The following is an 18566-nucleotide window of genomic DNA, read 5'->3' on the forward strand; positions in this document are numbered from 1 at the left end:
GAAACCAGCATGAACATGAACCTAAGTTGCCATGCATGAAACTTCATGAACCAAGGATTTGAATTCTCTGAATAAGGACTTGTATCCACTACAAGAAAAACACCCATTTAGGTACACTTGAAAAGTGTAGCCAAAAGTGAAAAAAAATGATGCCTTAGGCTACGGCTATGCTTTTTGGGCTACGGCTACGCTTTTTGGGGTGATTCCTATTCGGCCGTTGCCTATTCTCAAAGGCTACGCTTTTCTGCACCAAGGGCTACGCTTTTGGTGTTTGAGAATAGGCTACGCTTTTCAAATGATGCTGTCCAGGACCAAAGGCTACGCTTTTCAGCTTCCATTTTTACCAGAATAGGCTACGCTTTTCAACGCTACTGCATCACTTGTAAAACGTAGCCGCATTGTATATTATAGCTACTCTATATAAGTGTAGCCCTAGGTCTTTTTTTTTTTTAATTTTCTGTATAACCATAGCTACTCTATATAAGTGTAGCCTTAGATCCCTCATTGTTTTTTTTTTTAATTTTCTATATGTATATAATATTCTAATAATTTTTTATACAACATAATATTTAATAATATTATTACATATATAATTTTACATTTTTAATTAAATGAGTTAAATATTATAAAATAAAATTAAACACATAATTATACTAAATAATTTTTTTAAATAATAAAAATCATCCTTACACAATTCAAAGACATAATCTTAAAAAGAGATAATTTAAGTCACATGAAACTTGTATCACATATCAATTAAAATGCAAAGTTTGCACTCTATATCCGAAAAGAACTTAACAAACAAAAAATCATTAATCTTCTAATCTCGGCATAATGACTAAAAAATATTCTGAAGCACCTTCAAATTCTTCTCAAACACATCTTTTTCATACTGATCTTCATCACCATCAAGAAAACTCTTGGCCTTAACAATTGTATCAGTGTTCATTCTCTTGTTCATTCCCAGCAAGAACTAATTTCCAAGCAGTTACTGCCCTGCTTACAGCTGCAGATTATCATAATTCAAAAAGAGAAGCATGTAAGGATTTTGCATACTGATTCACCACCATACGCAATCAATACAAGATTATGTTGAAGGAAATGACCAGGCTACTTACAAATATTCTTTTGACCATTCTCGCGACACATGAAGAAAACAAAATCATAGAACCAAATGAATTCTGAAAAGCCTGCCTGGCAAGAACAAATAGCATACACATTTAAATTTTAGAAGACATGCCCCAGACATGATCGTCACCTATTGTCGTCTGAACACTTTGATCTTGTTCTCCCTCATAAATTAAATTAACACAAATTCAAAATATATGGTCTGGTGGCAGCGATAATAACCAAAGCTGCTATTCTATTCAAAGACTTTGCATTCTTCATCAGCTGGGTTTGTCTCATAAAACTCTTCCAATGGGTCTCCACCTCCCTTTGCAGCAGCTATTCCGGGCCACTTGTTTGCCACCAAATGTGCCAAATCCACAACCCTTTGGCTGCAATCACCCCGTATTTTAACTATCAATAATCTGATCCTTTGTAACAATATTCACCCTCTGTTCTAAAATATATATCACTGATAATTCAATGTACTAAATTTCTATAGTTGCCGATTTTAATTATATATGATAATTTCTATAGAACATGCTACTTCAATGTACTACTACATGTGCATGTTCTATCTCAAGGATTCATTAAGTGAGAAAGCCAAAACAAAAGTAGCTGCTATATGTGGAGAGTGGCCTAACCTGTAACCCCATTCATTGTCATACCAAGCAACAACCTTAACCATATCATCTCCCATGACCATAGTGAGTGAAGAGTCAATAGTAGAAGAAACATCGGTGCAGCGGAAGTCCACGGACACAAGAGGAACATCACACACGTCCAATACACCCTTCAACGGCCCCTCAGCTGCCTTTCTGAAAGCTGCATTGACTTCTTCAGCCGTAACACCCTTCTTCTCAACATTGATAACAAGGTCAACTACTGAGACATTAGGGGTAGGCACTCGCAGCGCAATTCCATTGAGCTTTCCCTTCAGTTTTGGCAGCACTAAGGACACAGCCTTGGCTGCTCCGGTGCTTGTAGGAACAATGTTCAATGCTGCAGCTCTTGCTCTTCTTAAATCCCTGTGTGAAGCATCCAAAAGCCTCTGCACAAGCACAATTCAGTTGAACAAATTGGTAAAACAGCACCGAAGAGTAAACACTAAACTAGTTAAAGAGATAAACAAGAGCAAAATTGTAGCTGATTTTGTACCTGGTCTCCTATGTAGGAGTGTGTAGTTGTCATTGTTCCTTTCACAATGCCTGGAAAATATAGAGCAAATCAAAGTAACTCTCTAAGCTCTCAAACATTAAGTAACATCATCATGTGTCCGACATTTCGGCTTACCAAATTCTTCATCCAAGATCTTCACAAACGGAGCAAGACAGTTTGTGGTGCAAGAAGCATTACTAAATTGAAGAAAAAAAAGAAAGAATTCAAAATCAACCACTTAGCTATACTAATGATAATTAATCATTTATTTTTACTTAGTAAAGAAGAGTGTTAATGTTTCAAGGACCTTATAATGTTGGCAACTTCATGGCCGTAGTCTTGTTCGTTGACTCCGAGGACGTAGGTTGGAATATCAGCACCCTTAGCAGGAGCAGTGATGATGACTTTCTTGGCACCGGCTTGGATGTGTTTTCCAGCACCAGGCCCATCCACAAACACTCCAGTTCCCTGAATATCATCCAATCAAATCGAATCAAATCAAATCAAATCAAATCAAAAGAAGCACAGAATCCAAAAGGTCAAGACTTACCTCAATAACAATGTCAACTCCAAGCTCAGCCCAAGGAAGTTTAAGAGGATCCCTGTTTGAGACAACCTTAATGGGCTTACCATCCACGAAAATGGTTTGGTCATCCACTATTTTCACATCTGCTTTGAAAGTTCCCAGCATAGAATCATATTTAAGCAAGTGTGAGGCCTGCTTATGCAAATTAAATCACCATATGTTACTTACGTACGTGCTAATTACTGTCATTCATTTCATCTAAAAATGGCATTGTAATGCGAATACTTACATTCTTGACACCACCGCTGTCATTCACAACAACCACATCAAGGGGTGAGTCCTTGCGACCGTGCCAACAGCGCAAGAAGTTTCTACCGATGCGTCCAAAGCCATTGATAGCTACCTTCAACTTGGCCACTGTCTCTCCCCTCACAGGCCTTTATCCCGTCGTCTACTTTCAACTCACAATATTTAAAAAAAAAACGGAAAGAAAAAAAAATTGCTTAAATAAAAAGCTCAAATGGTTGATTAAGAAATGAACCTTGGGAGTGAGTTGAGAAGCCACAACATCAAAGAAGGAAGAATCTCTAGCATTAATGGCATGGGTAACACATGAACTTGATTTCAGCCCCGAGAACTCCATCACCTCAAGCCTCTGCTCACAATGAATCAAAGTGATGAATAAGAATAATAATTAAGATCGAACTACTTAATTATGCCTGCTCATTAAATTAAATAAATAAGATAAAATACCACAGTATCTATTTGATTGATCACTTACTTTTTCTCTTCTCAACTTGTTGGTTTTTTATTATTCTCATTAAAGCTGAATGCAAAATTCACAAAATCATGCCAATCAGCTTAATTTCAAGTGCAAAAGGGGAAAACGGCATTGCTTCAAACAGTAAAATGAGAATTATCAACCTAAATTGTAAATTAAAAATGAATTGAGACATATATCAATTTTGCACCAATATCACCAATGCAATTGATGGACCAAAAATGAATCTCCTGGCTTAATCTATTTTTGGCGAATCAGAACCCAAAAAAGAACCTATAACCCTAAAACCCCCAAATTTGAATTTCTTTTCAAATAAATTTCTAGTCACTTCTAGAGTTAGCTATTTATGATTTTGGTCTATGTCAAATTTTTCTTATGGATTTGATCTAATTTCCTAAATACAAGTGAAATCAGTCCCTCTCATCATCTTAAATATAAATCAACTTCATACTTATGAGTTATGATTTGAAATATAAGTACTTATCTGTATGTGAAACTATAATAGTGACTAATTTTACTTAATTTTGATAAGTTTTATACCAAAACGATCTAAAATAGGATGATGTAAATACCATGATAAATCCCGTCTCTTCAGGGTCTAGTTCTTCCATGATCAAAGCTGCATATTCTTCAGCCTGCTGCTGTATGATAAATCACTCACTCACACACACACACACAAACAATTTCACAAATAAAAACCCTAAATCAGAACCCCAAACTTCTCAAATTTCATAGAACCAACTGAAAATTGATACATACCACCGTTCTGAAGCTAAAACCCCACAATTCCTAGTGACCCAAATAAAAACCCCTAAATCGAAACCCTAAACCTCTCAAATTTCACAGAACCAACTGAAAATTGATACATACCACTAGCCATTGTTGTTCATCATCATCAGCACAGCCACACACACCTTCTTCATTGAAAGAACAGGGCCAAAGGAAACTCACCAGGGATCGACGGTGAAGAAAGCTGACCAACTGAATTAATGGCCGAAACAAGAAGACGAAGACGACCGCCACCCAGGGACAAGATGCTGGTTCCGTCTTCTTCTGCCACCGGCGAAGTGAGCGCAAGGAAGGCGGCGACTGAGTGCGACATGGTGACGACACAAACCGCAACGACGAGCTTGAGTCTGAGATAGTGAGTGCGCGCGCGAGACCGAGAGAGAAGTGAGCTAGAGACCGGAGACGAGAGGTGAGAGCGACGAGAGAACAGAGAAGAGAGTGACGAGAGAGAACAGAGAAGAGAGACAAAGGGGGATATGACACCGTTTCTGATTTGGTAAAAAGGTGAAAAAAATTTTCCGTTTACAGTCAACGGCGACGGTGAGAAGGGGAAGGTGATGAGTGTTAAAAGGTGAGAATGGCGAAGGTGAGGGTTGTTGTGCGCGAAAGGTTAGCGAAGGTGAGGGTCTCACTTTTCGAATTGAAGGTGTGACTTGTGAGGTTTAGTTGTTGCGGAAGAAAGGGTTCGTGTGTGCTTTTGGAGGGAATTGAAAGTGGAATAAAAAATTTACCAAGTGTTGTTAGGATTTGGCCATGCATACATTAGGCATCATTTTTGAAGGGTACCCAAAACTTAACAAATAGGTTACTCTCTAAAAGCGTTTCTTTAGATACGAAAAATGAATCTATAGATATCAACATACGGCTACGTTTTATAAGTGATTTCTATAATACCTAAGGCTACACTTTTTAAATGATGCTGCAATTGTGTATCCTTTTCTCTTATAAAAAGGCAACACGGAGAAAAGCGTAGCCTATTCATAGAATAGGCTACGCTTTTCAAATGTAACTTAAAAAAAGTGTGGCTGAATGGGTATTTTTCTTGTAGTGATCTCTTGTATTTTCATGTTTTATCACTTGCTTGCAGACAAGCAAGATTTAAGTTTGGTGTTGTGATGCCAGGGCATCTTGGCTAGTTTCACAAGCCATTTTCAGTTTGTTTTATAGTAGTTTCATGCATTTCTTAGGCAATAAGTAAGTATTTGGATGAGAATTTCATACACACCTTGATTCATGCAAACTTGGTTATTCATGTGCTTTTCATAAGATTTTATGCAACTTGTGTTTGATGATTTAATAATGCAAAGATCTTATGAATTATAGCAAACTTTGATGCAAATGTTTGGTTGATGATAGGTGAAAAGGAAGCTAAGAAAAGGGAAGGCAAAGAGGCAACAAGAAGGCCATGAAAGGAGGCAAAGGGAAGCAACGTTGGAGCCAAAGTTGGTGCTCCAACGTTGCTGGAAACGTCGCTCCCCACAGCCTGAAGGGGTATACTTCCAACACGAATAACTTGAGCTATAGAGCTCCAAATGAGGTGATTCCAAAAGCATTGGAACATAGGAATCGAGAGCTTTCCAAGCATATATGGCACTACATTGTGGAAACTAAAATTGAGGTAGAAAACAGCCCCGAAATATGCATAAACGAACATGGTACCAACCTGTAGTAAGACCAGCTGACCTCTGCACATTCGATAGAGTATAACTCGAGCTGTGAAGCTTCAAATGATGCGCTTCCAATGGAATTGGAAAGTAAACATTCAAGGCTTTCCAACAATATATAATAGTATGGGGTGGACTGCACGTTTGAGCTTCCGAATCTGGCAATGTTCCCAACGTTGGTGTAAATGTTGGTGTGCCAACATTGCTTCCAACGTTGCACACCGACGCCAGCGACCCTATCCCCTTCAAAGGAGCATAACTTGAGTTGCAGATATCTAATTGAGGTTATACTAGTTGGGTTGAAAAGCTGACATTCAGATCTTTTCAACCATATATAATAGTGTATAGTGGGCATCAAATTGGCAACGTTGACAAGAGGACGAAGTGACGTCTCAAGGCTTGATATGCAACATTCAGATTTGGAATTTGAGAATTTAGCATCCACGCGCACCCGTAGGTGATGCGCACGCGTGGATGTGCGAACGTTGGAGGTCCAACATTGCCTCAAACGCTGCCTCCAACGTCCACGATAAGATTTCAGAAATGGGAGTTGGGAATTTTGCATCGACACGTACGCGTCAATGACGCGTACGCGTGAACATACTTTTTCAGTCCAACCACGCCCACGCGTATGCGTAGGTCATGCGTACGTGTGAATAGCGAAACATTGGCCCTCCAACGTTGAGTCAAATTCTAATCACAGCAAGCAAAACTGAATTTTCAAAGGGGCGTTTGATTCAACGTTTGCCCTCAAACGTGATCACCAACGTTAAGGCCAATTCAATTCCAAATTGCACCTATTCCAAATATGAAAGTGAGTTGCCAATGCCCATCACTGGAGAATTGCTCCTAACTGCTTCAACCAAGGCCCACATCCAAATACTTGATCCAATTGAAAATGAGAAGAGGGTTATAAATAGAAGAATTGTTGAAGATTGAGAGAGCTTATGGGAGGCCCTGAGGGGGGCTCTAGGAGTTCAATTCCCTGATTTCCATTCCTGGACTTTTCTTTTAGTTTCTTTTTGTACTTTCTTTATTTCTTTCTGCACTTTTCTTTCTCTGTAAAAATTGAATTGAGCTATGAACAACAAACCCCATTTCATTGGGTTAGGGAGCTCTATTGTAATTCAATGGATCAATAGTAGTTTACATCTTCTTCTTCTATTTTTTCTCTTGATTTTGTTAGAAAGCTTTCGGTCTTAATTCAATTGGATAGCTGTCTTGAGAAAGAAGCTATCCATAATTGGAATTCTTCGGAGCCTTGAGAGAGGAATGAAGAGTTCATGCTAGAATTGCTTTCTCACATTGGATTAGAGTGGGGGTTGGATGGATATAGTGACATGTGATCCTACCAATACTTTGATCTATGAATTTGTGTGGATAGTTAGTGACCAAACATCAACTCTTTCCATGAGCAATTAAATCAAGACATTGGGCAGTTGTTCATGCTTAGAGAGATTTGTGAGCTAAGACATTGGGAAACAATCATCTAAGATTGCCAAGCAATGTCAATGAATGCATTGATTGAGGAAGAGATAAAAATGATTTGATCAAGAGAATTCAATATCTCCTGAAACCCAATGAATCCCCATCTCTGATCTACCCATTCTATTTACTTTCTGTCTTTAATTTCATGCTAATTCCCATTCCCATTTAATTTATTGCAATCTAAGCTTCTGTCATTTAATTTCAGCAATTTAATTTCTGTTCATTTACTTTCTTGCAATTTAAGCTTCCCGCCAATTTACTTTCTGCAATTCCCAATTTCAATTTCGATTTTTCTTAACTACTATAATTCTCCAATTAACGCTGATCAATCTACCAATCCCTGTGGGATTCTACCTCACTCTACAGTGAGTTTTTACTTGACGACAATCCGGTGCACTTGCCGGTAGGAAATTTGTTGAGAGGAAAGTTTCCGCGTATCACCAACATTGCACAAAGAAAAGGGAAAACATAAAAAATTGGTTCGAAACAAAGCAGTTCTTTCCAAAAAAAGTAGAAAATAGTCAACGGTAAAAATGATTTTTGCAAAAGAAAACACAAAATCTTAAAGTTTCCTACTGTAACCAATGAAGGTACCACAGAGACCTACCCAATCTCCCTCTCAAGAATACAGTATACTTAACAGAAATAAAGAAAATACCAGAAAAACGAAGAAGGGATCCAAGTAATGAAGAACTAACCTTTTCGAAGATGTGAAGAAGAGGGGAGTCCCAGCAATCGAAAGGCGAACGCTGTGAAGCACCAACAAACGAAAACCAAAGGGTTTGAGTAAGAAAGGAAGCGCGAAAGAGCAAAGGAAAGCAGTTTCAGAGAGAAAGCTATTTATAAGATACTAGGGGCATAATTGTAAAATGGCTCACGCATTAAAAGAATGCGCCGTTACCAATGTAACCGCTCTCCACGTGTAAATGCGAAAAGCTAAACATACGCGACGGTTGATGAGACGCGACGATTGATAATTTGAAATCATGTCGGTTTTAAAATCTAAAATGACATCGATTTTTCGACTTGGAAAGAGAATATCGACCTAAGTATTCCCGAGTTCTATCAATACTCGAATCCAACTCATACTAAAGAGATTGGACTCAAGTAGGGGCACTGTTCATACCCTGACCCAAATAATAAGCCAGGCCCAAATCAAGTCAAAAGGCCCAATCTAAAGGATTGGCCACCAGCACTTATCTAACCTCCTCAAAGAGGATGGATCGACGCAAGCAAACAATTAACACTTATCCAAAGAATAACTACCTCCTTAAATCTCTCTCTCACTTCTAGAAGAGAGATCTCAACAATCCTAAGATAAAAGGATGGTTATCCACCATCAAAAGTGGAAATACTTCAACGGTGGTTGTTGGTTCATCCTCTATAAATATACTGATACACTCACGTAAACCTAAGTTCCAATATACTTAAACCTGCTTAACCCCTTGCTGACATAGGCATCAGAGTGTCTTGCAGGTACAACCCCCACCTTTTCAAATACACAACTCGGATAACGGCTTTCTGACGCAGGACAAGTCGGAGACCACTCCATTGGACGTTTGGACCTCATAAACAAGCCCAATCCATATCCGATTTGAGTTAACCCCTAGAACAAATACCTTCTTCAGAAATACAAGATTGACAAAACATCAATTTAGGAAGAATTATAATCCTTAGAGATAAGGTAGTAATCATTTTATTAAGGAGATTGTACAAGAAAAAATATTTTAACAATAGATCTTGTTAAGAATACTTATTAAAGATATTTTAAAAGAAAAATTATCGTTAAAAAGAACTTTTAATATTTTTAATAAAAAATACTTATTTTGTTTCCTTAACAATATAATTGCTTGCGTTTATTAGTACACTTGTTAGCTAAAACTTTTTATTATTATTATTATTATTATTATTAATAGAATCCAAAGCAAATTATGAACATATATTATTAGCATTATATTAGTACTTGAATATGTATTGTGCTCAAGAATTTGTCCTCGATTTGATGCATGATTGCTTCTAGCTTACTACATCCTTCGCTTTCTACTCGTTACGAAACTTGCTGCAGTGCTTATAAGGAACGAATTACTGTGTCTTAACGTGCAGCTCCCAATAAAATTATATCCTTGATTTTCATGATTTATGCATTTGGTGTAAAATATACCACATAATGGGAATTTCATGATCTTGCTAAAATTTTCACTGATCTTGATAATGTCATGCATGTCTCCGATTTCAAGACATGATCATTAATTAGGCTTTTTTAATCTCCTTTTGGGTTTGGGACCATTCAGACTAAATGCCTCTTAGGTGATAATTATATATAGCATATCTCTCCTGAAATGTTGCTAATGGTAGTATAGGAAAGTGAAATGAAAATTTTGTGGTGAACAACTGAGTTGGAAGTTCTTCTAGTGGTTTTGTTACTATAACTAGGATTTTCTTGGCAACTAAAATTTTAGTAATGCTCTTAAACAACAATTTTATTCAGATTTAGTTTGGTAAAATTTTTACTTTTTAAAAGTAGTTTATAAAAATTAATTTTTAAAAGATGACTTTTTAAAAGTGATAGCATTTATGTTTATTAAATCAAGTTAAAAATAACTTTTAAAAAACACAAACAACAATTGTGTTTGATAAAATATCTTTTAAAATTTAAAAATATTATAATAAACATAAATGTAAGAATTAAATTTAAAAATTAGTTAACATATGAAATTATATTAGACCTTTAAATTTTGAAAAGCACAAACTAACTTTGAAAAGTTCTATTTTAAATACATTCAAAAGTATCCCGATCTTTTAAAAGTTACAGGTACAAACACGGTTTTTTTTAGAGTTAAGTACTTTTTTCGTCCCTAAGGTCTTGGGTCAAAATCAAAATCATCACCGACCTTTTTTCATATTAAAATCATCCTCAACGTTACAAAACGTTATAAATTTGTCCTTTTATCCATAAACAATATTTTTGTGACTATTCTGCCCTTAAAAAAATTCCTCTTTCTCCCCACTAAGCCCCAACCCCCTTCAGCATAATCACCGAGTCTCTTTCTCTCTTTCTTTCTCCAGATTCCTACTCTCCCTCACCAAATTACCTCTAATTAAATTGAGAGAGAAAGGGAATCACGGGGATGCTTGGCGTCGAGATGGGTGAGAGGGAAGGTGGAATTAGAGTGGAAAGCATTGTGATCGGAGGAGGGTGTTAGATGGGGAGGCCTTTGAATTCATCCTCGTCCAGAAATCAAAGGTGGTGGGCGGCAGTTTCGAGAGATCAGAAGGTGTGGGTTTGGGATCAGCTTAGGGATCGATGGGGTAGGAGGAGTGAGGTCAGTTGTAAGAGTTTGGGAAGGTGGAGAGTAGAGAGTGGTAGGATTGATAGAAGCATCTTCGAGTTTGTCGTTTTCAGCTTTGAATCCCTCGACATGGCGGCGCTGTGACGTGTTCTGGGAAGGGAGAGGTGCCGCTTGTAGTGGCTGTTGGCTTTCGACGAATGGCGACAGTAGGTGGCAGTTGGAAGGAAGAGGAAGAAGAAAAGAAGGGGAGGAAGAAGGAGGATAGAACCGTCGCACTGAGGGCGGCAGCGGCCAGAGGTTGATGGCAGTAGGTTCCTGCACCGTCACTTCCTTCCTCATCTTTTTGTTCTTCCTTTTTTTATTTATTTTTTTATTTTTGAAGAGCATAAACTGATAAACATCATTTTCTTTCTTTTTAAATTTTTTAAATTTCTATCGCTGCTGATGCGGTTGATGATCGCTAAATTGTTGTTAAATCTAAAATTTTTGTTGATTTATTTTGTGGATGTTGTTGTTACTGTTGTTCATTTTGTTGTTGCTTTTGCTGAAAGTGTGTTGATGTTGCTGAATTTGCTGAATTTGTTCTAAATTTGTTGTTACTGTTGCTAAATTTAGTTTGTGGATGGGTGATAGTGATTTAGAGAGAAAGAAGGTGTGATGGTTATGGTGACAGTGGTGATGGCCATGAGGAAAGAAAGAGGGAGAGGGAGAGAGATGCATAGGAATGATGAAGATGATGCAGAAGTTAGTGGTGAGGGTAAGGAGGATTTTTGGGATTTTTTTTAAGGGTAAAATAGTCAGAAAAATATTGTTTATGGACAAAAGGACGATTTTATAACGTTTTGTAACATTGAGGATGATTTTAATATGAAAAAAAGTCGGAGACAATTTTGATTTTGATCCAAGACTAAGATAAAAAAAAGTACTCAACCCTTTTTTTTATTTACCAAACACAAAATAAAGAGTTTAAACTTTTAAAAAGCACAAGTATTTTTTTGAAAAATTTTACCAAATAAAGCCTTAGTAAATACCAAGTAGCAAGTAAGAGAGAAAAATTGAGATCAACATCGCTAATGTTACCATTGGTTTCTAGTAGACTCGTGGTTTAGATACCTGTCAAATTTATTAACATTATAATTCACGCGTGTGCGTCATTCACGCGTGTGCGTCGTTTGTGCTTTTAGCCACCCACGTGTGCGCATACCTGACGCATACGCATGACCCTGAAAATCGGCGTCAACGAGTGTTTGGGCAGAGAGTTGTGCTGGCTTGGGGCTAGAAATGTGCTAGAGGCACAAACTTGATCACGCGTACACATCCCCGACGCGTGCACGTACTTTGCATACATGGCCATCGACGTGTGCATGTTCATGACGCGCACGCGTCATATGAGAATTTTGGTTCCCAGGCCACACGAACAGAGAGTGTGCGTGCATGTGGCCGCCTTCACGTGATTCGCACAAACCAAGGGCACGCGTACGCGTGCCAGACGCTTACGCGTCACTTTCAAAATCGGGCGACCCACGCGTACGCGTGCTGTACGCGTACGCGTCGCATGCGCCGCACAACTCCACTAGTGCGCCTCCCAATTTTAATTTTCATTCTCTTTCCCTCCAAAATCCGAATTCTCTCTTGTTCTTTTATCATTTTATTCTTCTTTCATCCTACTATTTATTTTTGTTTTCAGTTCTTCTTTGCTTGAGGACAAGCAAACCTTTAAGTTTGGTGTTATCGCTTCACTGATGGTTTTTCTGTTTAATTCTATGGTACCAAAGGGAGGCGAATGATCTTCATAGAGGAGCACAGCCTGAAGAATCAAACGGCCACTGGGATAACTGAGGTGGTGAATTTCTTTTGATTCTATATTCCTTCCCGCCCTTACTATGTGATGTTCCGGTTTTCTGCTATTTTGTCTCGTTTATTGCATGATCCTTTATTAGATAAATTCCTAGGTTCTAGTTTAGTTCTGTTATTTTCAAAATTTCTGTTAGTTGCTTTAATTCGGAAAGGTATCTCATGTATTGCTCACTGAGCTTGAAATCAAAATGAAAGAAGAAAAAGGGGATGTAATGCATGAGAAATTGAGTTTATTTTTTTTTGCTTAAGAGTAGTCTCATTTAATCAAATGTGGTGGTGTTCTCTGTGATTCTAAATGTATGACATAAACCGTGCATGTTTGAATTTGAATCAAGGAATGTAGACGTATAAGGAAAAGGAATTTAGAAATGTATTATGAATTCTCTTAAATTAGTGACAGTTAATCCTTGAAGCAAAAAAACAGCAAAAAAAAAGCAAATATAAAAGCAAGGTGTAAGGCTCTGAGCATCAATGACTAGGGAGGTCAGACATGATTAAAAGCTCAAAGAGTTGTTTCCTTAGTCATATGCTTATGGTGCTCTTGTGTCAAGTAATCCTTGAGACAGAACATTTAGAGTCGAGATCAATTGCAATTAGTAGAGTATGCCAAAGGCTTTGAGCACCACTGTCTGTGAGTAGCTGAAATAAAAAACAGAACTTCAAAAGAGTTCCCCAGTTAAGTGCTTGTGATGTTTTTGTGTCAATTAACCCTTGAGACAGAACATTTAAATTCACGGCTAGGCTCAAGGTGCAAAGCACTAGTTAATTGAGAATTAAGGGATATCTGCTGTGTTCAAGGATTTAACTGAGGTATAAAGATCAGAGAACTCATAATATGATCCGAATTCTTATTCCGCATGACATTGACATTCCTCTGATCCAAAGGAGAGTGAGATGCCAAAACTATTCAGAATTTCAATAGATAAATCCCACTTTAAGAAGAGACACAACCATAACTAAACTCTTACTTCTCATGCAAATTCACATCTTAATCTTGCACTTATTTTGGTTGCTTAAGGACAAGCAACAATTCAAGTTTGGTGTTGTGATGCGTGAGCATCTTTTCTATCTTTTCCTAGTGAATTTGCATTTAATTTGGATGAGTTTAACCAAGAATTAATTATCTTTTAACCACTATGAATGCTACTTTGAGTCGTGTGCAATTCTGTTTATTTTAGGTAGTATTTGGTTGGATTTGATGGAGCTTCCGCAGAAAAAGAGAAGAAGGCTATATAGGGCAGGAATGGCTTAGAGGATGGAGAGGAAGCTTGCACAAATGGAAGGAGCACAAGAATTAAAGGAGATGACCAGCGAGGAGAGACGCGTGCGCGTACTTGACGCGTACGCGTAACGTGAAGAAGACCATCGACGCGTACGCGTGACATGCGCCACGTGCAGGAAACGCAGAAAACGCTGATTGCTATAATTAATTCTGATTTAAACTTTAATTTTTATAAATAGGAAAAGATATTATTTTAGTTGTAGAAAATAGATTTTAAATTAATTAGGATTAGATATAAAAGAGAAAAGAAACTTCTCTTCTGGGGATTCTAACATTATTCCACCTCAGCCCAATTTACAGTTTACCAGAATCCTAGTTTTCACTCTTTTCCATGAGCAACTAAACCTCCACTGTTAAGGTTAGGAGCTCTGTCTATTTGTATGGATTGATTCTATTATTTTTGTATTTTAATTCATGTACTGATTTATAATTTAAGAATTGTTTTCGTTCTTTATCTTATGAATTTGGGTGGAACGGAAGTATGACCCTCTTTCTAATTGAGTTCTTGTATAACTTGGAAAAGCTCTTTACTTGAACAACAGCTTGAAAACAATTTCTCCTAAATTCTAATTATCTGGACTTAACGGGATACGTGACATATAATCCTCTTATATTTGGATAATTAGGATTTTTGTGGCATAATTACTAGAATTAAACTTCACCCCCTAAATGGAATTAATTGACCAAGGAATTGGAGGTTGATGAAAGTTAGAGGAGACTAGAAAGGTCTAAGGAATTAGGGTCTAGTCACATATAATTTGCCATGAATTAAATCTTGCATGATTAAAATAAATTAATAAGAAAAGTCAATCCAGAAAATAGATAACTCTGAAGCCTTAACTGCCTTCTCCATATTGTTTTTCCAACTTATTTACTTGCCTATCTTTTGATATTCTAAATTTACTGTTTAATGCTTTTGAACTTTCAAACACTATTTTCTGCTTGTCTAACTAAGTAAATTAATCAACCATTATTGCATAGTCCCTCAATCCTCGTGGGATCGACCCTTACTCACCTGAGGTATTACTTGGTACGACCCGGTGCACTTGCCGGTTAGTTTGTTGTTTTAAATTCCGCACCAGTAACTGGAAAGCGTTGAACCACTAGCTTGATTATACATCTCTTAGACGGCTAATCAATGACTTCATTGGGGACTTCTCGAGACACGAGTTCAGCCAAGGTATGGGTAGATTAGAGTCTTTGTGGTAGATGCTAGAACCCAAAGGCGCAGCATTCTCTGATCCGGAAGATTTGACCTTGTCTGTGGTGTTTTGAGTAGGATCACTAAAGAGAATGAACTGCAGGAGCTTCACCCTCAATCAGAATGGATCCACACTAACCCTGGGGCTCAGATTTGGAGGAGCATTAGCAACCTCTCAACCGGCGTTGATCACATACAGCCTGCCATAGAAGAAATCACTCACAGTTGAAGAAGACAGTAAGATGGATTAATCCAGAAGAACAAAGCATCTCCAAGTCTTAACCATCTTCTTAGCATAGTTTACACAAGTTCTGAGTTCTGAGTAACGTTCTCTTTTTATTCTCTTTTATGCATTTAAACAATCAAACCACCTACCTTTCTATCCACCTAACTAAGATCTACAAGATAACCATAGCTTGCTTCAAACCACAATTCTCGTGGGATTGACCTTGTCTTGCTCAAGTATTACTTGGATGACCCAGTGCACTTGCTGGTTCCGTTGTACGAAATGTGGGAATTCGTGCACCAAGTTTTTAGCGCCGTTGCCGGAGATTGTTCGACTTTGGACAACTGACGGAATATTTTGTTGCTTAGATTATGTATTGTTTTTAATTTTGTTTTCTTCTTCTTTTTCGAAAAAATTCAAAAATTTTTCAAAAACCTTTTCTTTTCTTTACTTAATATTTGTTTTTGGTTTGAGTCTTTTGTTTTTGTTCTTGTTGAATTTTTGAATTTCTTGAGTCTTTTTCAAAAAATTTTCAAAAGTAGAGCCTTTTGTTTGAGTTTTGTGTCAATCTTTAAGTTTGGTGTCTTCTTGTGTCTTTTCTTTTAAGTTTTCAAAAATTGTATCTTTAGTTTTCAAAATTTTTAAGTTTGGTGTCTTTTGCATGTTCATGTTTTCTTTGAATTCTTTGAGTTTTGTTCTTAATGTTCTCCTTAATCTTCAAAGTGTTCTTGTTTTTCTTCTTATTTTGATCTTAAAATTTTTAAGTTTGGTGTCTTTTTGTTGTTTTTCTTCTTAATTTTCGCACACTAGGTATTCTTAGATCTAAAAATTTTAAGTTTGGTGTCTTTTTGTTGTTTTTCTCTTTCTTCATTAAATTCAAAAATCAAAAAAATATATTTTCTATCTTTATTTTAGCTAATTTTCAAAAACTACAACAAAGATTTCAAATTTTAATTTCAAAATCATTATCTTATCTTTTCTTAGTTTTAAAATTCAAAATTCAATTCTTTTCAAAATCAAATCTTTTAAAAAAAATCATGTTTTTTTTCAAAATTTTATCTTATTTCAAATTCAAAATTTAAATCCAAATCTTTTTCAAAATTCAAAATTTAAAATTCAATTTTCAAAATTCAAATTTCAAAATTCAAAATTCAAAATTTAAATCTCAATTTTCAAAATTCAATTTTCAATTTTCAAAAATCAAATTTCAAATCTTATCTTCTTCAACCTCTTTTCAAATCTTTTCTTTTAAAATTTAGTTCTTTCTTATCTTATCTTTCTTTTAAAATTGAAATTTCAAATCTTTTTAAATTAGAAACTAACCTTTTTATTTTGATTTCAAATCTTTTTAATTTAAAATTTATCTTTTCTTAACTTCCTTATCTTATCTTGCTTACCTAACTTATCTTCTTTTCAATTTAAAATCTTTTCTATCTTATCTTCTTTTAAATTTTAATTTCAAAATCTTTTTCAAATCTTTTCAATTCTTATCTTATCTTGTCTCAATTTCAGTTTCAAAATTAAATATTTTCTAATCTTCTATCTTATTTTATTTTTAAATCTTTTCAATTCTTATCTTATTTTGTTTTCTCTTTCTTCTTTTTCAAAACTTCCTAACTAATTCTTCTCTCTTCTATTTTCGAAAATTCTCCACTTATTTCTCTCTCTTCTTTTTCAAATTTCATACTTTAATTTTCAAAACTTTTTAATTCAATTAATAAATAAAATAAAAACAAAAAATATTTTAATTCTAGTTTCTAATTTTGCTTCTAAACTTTCGAATTCTTCCTTTCTTCTACTCGAATTCTTCTTCTCTTCTCTCCATCTTCATTCTTTTTCTTCACATATCATAGGGAGTTCCCTATATTGTGACATAGAGACTCCCATTTTTTCTGTCTCTTATTTATGCATGCAAGGTCACTATGAGTCTGAAGTGGAATGTACAGGCCAGGAGACTTCTGGACCCCAACACAGATCTTACTGTTGATTTTTGTGGAGGAGGTATTAATGCACCCCCTATTAGAGCAAGCAACTTTGAGATCAACCAACAACTAATCACCCTAGTGTTGTAGAAGTTCCAATTTCACAGACATCCACAGGAAGACCCCAATAGAGTCATCTCTGACTTTCTGCAGTTCTGTGATACTACAGAGACCAATGGAATGGATCCTGAATTTCACAAGCTAAAACTATTCCCATTTGCTCTGAAAGATCGAGCAAAAGATTGGTGGTATATTGTACCCAAAGAAAGTGTGAACACCTGGAATAAGGTTGTTAACAAATTCCTGAACAGGTTCTCTCCCTCGTAGAGATTGGCTAAGTTACCAACAGATGTTCAGACCCCAGTCAGGACAGAAGTTCTAGATAGGGAGACTGTAGCCGCACTCCCTGCTGAGAGTTATAGTGTTCCTAGTGCTATGAGTGGTGACCACCCTAAAGGAGACACTCACACCTACGACCAGTAGACACCTGAGCTGGTTAATACCTCTTCCATTGAGTTGTTTAAGGAGGTGCATCCCTATAGGACCCTCACAAAAAGCCTAATGCTTTCTGAGAAGGAGACTTTAAAAGAAGGTGAGACAGTAGTCTTCACCAAGGAGGCCGAACCTCAAAAGCATGCTACTGAGGGACTTAAGGCAATTAAGGACCAGGAGGATCCTGAGAATGCCATTGAATACTGTAACGACCCAACTTCCAATACGTCATGATCGTACCAAAAGTAAGGCGTTACTGACCTGTTTACCTTATTAACTATTTACTATTAAGCCTTTAGTTCGATATCGCGATTCAATTTTAGTAAAAATACCAGAAATTTTTGTTTTTATTAATTAAAATCATATAGCAAACATCACCAAGTAATAATAATCACATAATTATTAATAATAATAATATTATATAAAAGAATTTAAATAAAATTCAAGTACAACTCCTATCCCTCTGCATAAAATAAAAACTAAAGTAACAAGGGTGAGGGAATTCTATGAAAATAACCTAACTCAAAAACTTATCTCATAAATAAATACTATAATCGCCCGCCGCTTCAAACTGAGTCTTCGAACCTGTGTCACTGAAAGGGTGGAAGATTTTGGGGTGAGAACAAACCACACGTTCTCAGTAGGGAATGAGAATGCCGTAAAAGTAATGAAATAAAATGCAAATAATTAACATACTCAAGAAAACTATATTTCATCCTAAAT

General features: G+C 36.3%; 1 pseudogene; it reads right to left on the reverse strand.

Annotated features, from left to right (window-relative positions):
* Positions 1-1204: 1204 nt before the first annotated feature.
* Positions 1205-4674, reverse strand: LOC112785096 (glyceraldehyde-3-phosphate dehydrogenase B, chloroplastic-like; annotated as a pseudogene).
* Between the last annotated feature and the right edge of the window lie 13892 nt (positions 4675-18566).

Source organism: Arachis hypogaea, chromosome 20, assembly GCF_003086295.3.
Source record: "Arachis hypogaea cultivar Tifrunner chromosome 20, arahy.Tifrunner.gnm2.J5K5, whole genome shotgun sequence".
NCBI lineage: Eukaryota > Viridiplantae > Streptophyta > Magnoliopsida > Fabales > Fabaceae > Arachis > Arachis hypogaea.